The following is a 6,114-nucleotide window of genomic DNA, read 5'->3' on the forward strand; positions in this document are numbered from 1 at the left end:
GCCGGGCATCCTTATCAGCTGCGAAGCTCGTGGTGGAGCTTCCAAGTTCTACTGGTGGCTAGAAGAGCCCCGTTGGCATGGCCAGCCACGTTTCCTGCTGGTTCATATCTTCGTTAACGCTAATTGGGCAGGTTGGATGTCTCTGTTGCTCAGCTCCCTCCCTTGCCTCCTCCTCCTCCTCACGCTCCCCATGGCCTTGCCCGTTAGCACCAGCCTCCAGGTTTGTTCTTATCGCCACCTCCACTCTCATGTGTGGTTTTGTTTGTCCCTGGATGTTCTTGTTGATGCCTTCTTGGTCCAGGCCACTTATGCTGGGGGGAGCTACATGCAGTCAAGGCATGGGAAGAGGGGGGCGGGTGTTGAAATTTGGGGGGCAGAAAGTCCTTACTCAGGACTGAGGTGCCCTCGTGGCTCTCCCCTTGCATGGTGGGGTCATGGGGTGAGCGCTGGTCCGTGTGTCAGCCCACCGCCGGGCAAGACTTTTGAAGCTCCATCCCTTGGGATGACATTCAAGATCCACCTGGGGAGGTTCAGAGCCCCCCCCCCCCCCCCCCGATTATTTGGGGGGGGTGCCTGCCCTCCTCCAGGGCATTATTTAGGGGCTGACTGATGGACGTGCAGAACGATCCCAGCTTGGGCAGCAATCAATGGGCACCAGTGCCCCCCCAAAATGCGGGGGTGCGGCATCGCCCTCAGCCCCACGAGGATCACCTCCACTCGGTACAAAGCAGTGAGGAGCCCTGTTGGGTCTGGGGGGGGGGGGTGTCCTTCTTTTGCACCCCCCCCGCCCCGGACTGCCCTGTGACCCGTGGGGTGCTCCCGTTTCCTTTGGATGCCACCCCAAGATCTTCAGGGCTACCCCCCATTATATACACGGTGCTGCTCACCTCCCCCCCCCATTCAGCTGTCTGGGGACCCCCCCCCCCCAATTCCTTCTGGGTGCTGCCCTGGGGTCCCCCTTTATCCCAGCCACTGCCCGGGGACCCCCCCAGTACCTGCAGGTGCTACCCCAGGGTCCCCCGAGGGCTCTGCCCCTGACCGCCCCCCCCGGTCCTTGTAGTTGCTCCCCAGGGCCCCCCCGGTCCCTGCAGCTGTGGACCCCCCCATTACCTCCAGGGATCTGCCCGGGACCCCCCCGTTATCTACAAGGATCTGCCCAGGACCCCCTCACAGTACCTGCCCCCCCTGGTGTTACTGGCAGAAGGTCGGATAGACCCCCCCCCGGTGTTACTGGGGGCAGCTGGGATAGAGTGTCCCCCGCCCCCCCGGTGTTACTGGGGGAACTGGGATGGATTGTGTCCCCCCCCGGTGTTACTGGGGGCAGCTGGGATGGACACCCCCCCCCCGGTGTTACTGGGGGCAGCTGGGATGGACACCCCCCCCCCGGTGTTACTGGGGGCAGCTGGGATGGAGCCCCGCCCCCCCCAGTGTTATTGGGGGAACTGGGATGGAGCCCCCCCGGTGTTACCAAGGGAAGCCAGGATGGAGCCCCCCCATTCCTGGCTCCTCTCTGCTACCCGCCTCCTTGATGAGCAGCCTCAAGGTTTAATTAGACAAAATAAATAATAATTAAAAAATAAAATAAAATTAAAAAAAAATAAAAGAGCCAGACACAAAGGGAGGCAATATTTTTTTCTGTAAATAACAGAATTTGCCCATTATCACACACACACTGACCCTGGGAATTAAAATAAAATATTAACAAAAAACAACAAAAAAGGCCTGAGTTGATAAAAACCCATGGAACTGCGATATTAATTTTTTTTAACGAAGGGAGGAGCTGCCACTGTTTGGCCTCGCTCCTGGGTGGCCGCGGCCTTAGAGAAATGTGGATTTGGGGTTGTTCCTGGGTAAGGACCTTCGTCTGGACGACGGGGCTCAAACAGTGTTAGATAACTGTCGTGGTTTGGGCCTGGTTGGCAGCCAACCACAAGGCAGCAGCTCTCTCTCCCTTCCCCTCCGGCAATGAGAAGGGACAGAGAGCCAGGCTTGGGGTTCAAGGTAGGACTGGGATGGGGAAAAATCCCCCTTTTATGGTCATGAGCAAAAGGCAGACTCATTAGGGGAAGGAAAAAAAGAACATACATTTATTACAGACACTAACAACACGTAGCAGAGTAGGACAGTGAGAAGCATTGCCACATCTTGAGAACACCTTCCCCCCACCCCTCCCTTCTTCCCGGGCTCAGCTCTGCTCCCGATATCTCTACCTCCTCCCCCAGGGGCGCAGGGGCAGGGAATGGGGGGTGCAGGCAGTGCTGCCACTTCCTTCATCTTCGGTGAGTGGAGTGTCCGGAACTTGTTCCTCCTGCTCCATCGTGGTCCCCCTCTCACAGGAGACAGTCCTCCACAAACTTTCTCTGACATGAGTCCCTCCCACAGGCCGCAGCGTTCCCCACACTGCTCCATCATGGGTCACTAACTTTCTCCGACTGGATTCCCTCCCACGGCTGCAGCCCTTCCCGAGCTGCTCCGGTGTGGGACACCCCCCCATGCTGCAATCCTCCCAGCGCTGAATTACAGCAGCGGGGCTGCCTTTTCCCACTAGACCCCGGCCTTCTTCGGGCACAGCACCTTGATCAGGCAAGTAGGAGCCACAGGCCATAAATCAGTGTCTGCTCCACCGTAGCTCTCCATGGGTGGCGGGGGGGGCCGCCCTGCTGTCTCCCCACAGGATACAGGGCGGTCTCTGCTCCAGCACACCTCCCCCCTCCTTTCTTCCTCCGTTCCTCCACTGACCTTGGTGTTCACGCAGCTGCAACTCCTCCTCACCAGTCCCACTTCCCGTCACCACATCCGTTATCGCAGAGGCACAGCCGATTGGCTCAATTTCCCAAACAGAAGTGGAGCTGACGTGGAGCTGGGGGATCTTCGAGAAGCTTCTCCCAGGGGGCCGCCCCGATAGCCCCCTCCCCTGCCACCAAAAAACTCCACCACTCACTCAACCCAGGACAATAACGCGAAACTAATCCCCAAAAATATGTCTTGGTCCTGAGTTGGATGTCCCAACAAAAGACCGTGAGATGGGAGCAGGGACTTGATTTCACTCGTGTTAAATGATGCTCCCGCTCCGAAAAATATCTTGCAAAGGCTGGAATTTAAGCCTAAAGCTGATTAATTCATCCCATTAATGAGTTTCCTGCATCCCAGGATGGAGGTGAAGCAGAATAAAAATCCTCCCAGTTGGTTTCAAGAGCCAGCCCAGTGTGGGGAAAGAGGATGCGGAGGACATCACATAGGACCCACCTCTCATCTTAGAGAAATCCAGATGTTGGGGTTTTCCTGCTGAGAAAAGCTTAGTTTTCCAGCACCAATTAACAGTAAGTGTTACTAATGATGTCTTTGGATAATCCAAGGTTGATTTTATTGGTGGAGGATCCCAGGGGGTGAAAGAGAGGAAGACGAGGGCAGAACTTGATTTCCCTTTGCAACCCAAACATGTGGTATGGGGCTGGAGACCCCAAAAGTCGCAGCCCCCCATGGGTGTCCACCTAAATCAGGAGAGCTGTCGCCACCTGTTGCTCCACGTGGTGGTTCTGGTGGGACCCCAGCTCGTCGTAGTTCTTCCCGCACATGGAGAACTTGTAAGGAGCCTCCTCCGTGTGGGTCGGATGAGCTTTGAGGTCATGGTGAAGCCCTTCCCACGGTTGGGACTTCTACAGGGTCCCTCACCGTGATGGGTCCCCTGGAGGGAGATGGGGCTGGAGGCGCCCCTGAAGCTCCTCCAGCACTTGGGGCAGGTGTAGGGTCACTCACCGGTGTGGTGATGGATCAGGCTGTACCTCCAGCTGGAGGTGCACTTGGATATTTTCAGCGCTGACCACGCCTTCCCTTGGGGAACGTCGGCACTGAGGTCCTCAAAGACGCTCTGACCATGGGAGAACCTGGTCTGCACCATCTCATGGCGATTCCCCAGCTGCTTCTCACCCAGCTCCAGGCTCGGGGAATCCTCCTCCTCTCCAGTCCTTCCAGCTACCAGCCCCGAGGAGGGTGGTGAAGACCAGGAGGACACCCCTGGGGCCAGCAGAGGACCGGCAAGGAGGGGCAGCAGCATCTCCAGGGTCCTCCAGCCAAGGCGTCCCCATGGCCTTGTCCCACCTTGGGCTGGAGAAGGAGCACAGGGCAAGGATGGAGACCCAAAAGACGCTCGCCTGGAGCTGTGAGCTGCTGGGGACCAACAGCTCCAAACCCGACCTACTTTCCTCCTCCCTCCCTGGAGGAGAAGACACCCCTTGGGAGCCGCCGCCTCCCTCCGCCAGCTCCAGGAGAAGCTCTGGGAGGTCACCAAAGCGTCCTCAGCTCTCCGATCCCTCGAGAGTGAAAAAAACCTCCTTGGGCTGCAGAGCGTCTCGCCGGGTTGGCCAAGTCACCCACCCAAACCCGGAGGAGACGTTGGCTCCACGGGGGAGCAGCAGGACACGGGTCCTTCACCCCTCGAAACTCAAGGGTGGTGCCCGGATCTCCACCCCACGGCGGGGGATCTCCACCCCACGGCGGGGGATCTCCACCTTCCGCCACTTTGAGCGGTGACAAGCCTGGGGGGGGGGTGGGGGTGTGTGAGGGGGGGGGACACCTCAAGGTGTCGTCCCCTGTCCCCTTGGGTGTCACCTTCTCCCTGCTCTGGGCCACCCAGGATCTCCTGAGGGTGCTCCAGGCCACGTGAGGCGCGGGGGGCCCGATCCTGCGCAGATCCCATCTCCAGCCTCAGGGAGCTGTTTCTCAGCGGGTGGGGGGAGAGGAAGATGTTCCCACCCCCCCACACCCCCTCCCCCCTTTTTTTTTTTTTTTTTCCTGCCGATCGGCTTCAAAGGGAGCTGAGCCGGCTGGGTGCTGAGCACCGCGCCCAGGGTGCTGAGCACCCCGCCGAGGCGGCAGCAGGGTGCGGGGGGGCCGGGGGAAGGCGGCTCATCCCCGTCCCACCGCACCCAGCCCCGGGGGGGGCCGGGGGGGTGAGGGGTGGATTTGGGGTCCCCCCCCCTCCGTGGCGCTGGGATCACAGCCCCTCCTGCCCCCAGCAGCCCTGCAGCAGCCTGGGCACTGCGGGACCTGCCAGCCCCTGCCCGCCTCCCCCTGCATCCCCCGTGAACCACCCTGCACCCCCCTGAACCCACCTTGCACCCCCCTGCACCCCCCTGAACCCCCTGCACCCCTCCTGCACCCTCCCTGCACCCTCTGCGCCCCCCTGCACCCCCCTGAACCCCCTGCACCCTCCCTGCACCCTCTGCACCCCCCTGCACCCCCCTGCACCCCCCCTGAACCCCCTGCCCCCCCTTGCACCCTCTGCACCCCCCCTGCACCCTCTGCACCCCCCTGAGCCCCCTGCACCCCCCCTGAGCCCTCTGCACCCCCCCGCACCCCCCCTGCGATAGACAAGGGGCGCCCCCAGAATTTTGGATTCGGGGGGGGGGGGGCTGGGATGAGGGGGGGGCCTCAGAGTAACCCCGGCAGGGACAGGGGGTGGAGGGGGGGGCGGGGCTGGGCGGGCAGGAGACGGCCCCCCCCTCCCCCCGGCCCCAGGATTAGCGGGTTGTGCCCACGCGTGGGCGTGGGAGTGCGGGGGGGGGGTGGGTGGGGCGGGGGGGTGTGCTGCTCAGCCGCGCTGGGGGTGACACGCGCGTGCGACACGCACGTGACACACACACACACACGCGTGGCCACACGCACACGGGTGACGGCACAATCCCCCTCCCGGCCCCCCCCCAAAATCCCACTGTCACCCCCCTCCAGCCCCTCCCCCCGCCTCGCCGCGGGGCCGCCCCCCCCCCGCCCCCCCCCCGCTCCCTCCCCACTCCCGAGGCGGAGCCGGGGCCCCTCCCCCTCTCCCCCCCTCCCCCACCCCACCCCATCCCCCCCCTCCCCCCCCCCCCCGCACCCTCCCCCACCCACCTGGGTCCCTCCCGCGGGCAGCCCCGGCCCCAGCGCCCATCCCCGTGGCGCCGCGCCGCATCCCCCCCCCCCCCAAACCCTCCAGTGCCCCCCCCGTGTCCGTGTGTCCGTCCGTAGCTCCCCCCCCCCCTCCTTTCCGCCCCCCCCCCCCGGATTTTTTTCCCATCCCTCCATCACCGGGAGTTTCCCATCCTCCATCCGGAGCATCTTCATCCTCCTCCTCCTCCT

At 62.3% G+C, this 6,114-nt stretch overlaps 1 long non-coding RNA gene across 1 annotated transcript; it reads right to left on the reverse strand.

The window, feature by feature from the left end:
- Positions 1 to 3,339: 3,339 nt before the first annotated feature.
- On the reverse strand, positions 3,340 to 5,069 carry LOC122153613. Its single transcript, XR_006165472.1, has 2 exons — positions 3,757 to 5,069; positions 3,340 to 3,685 (listed from the first exon to the last, which is right to left on the reverse strand). It is a non-coding gene; the product is annotated as an uncharacterized LOC122153613 (long non-coding RNA).
- Positions 5,070 to 6,114: the final 1,045 nt, after the last annotated feature.

This window comes from Tyto alba, unplaced genomic scaffold, assembly GCF_018691265.1.
Source record: "Tyto alba isolate M040663 unplaced genomic scaffold, T.alba_DEE_v4.0 Super-Scaffold_200000178, whole genome shotgun sequence".
NCBI classification, from domain to species: Eukaryota; Metazoa; Chordata; class Aves; order Strigiformes; family Tytonidae; genus Tyto; species Tyto alba.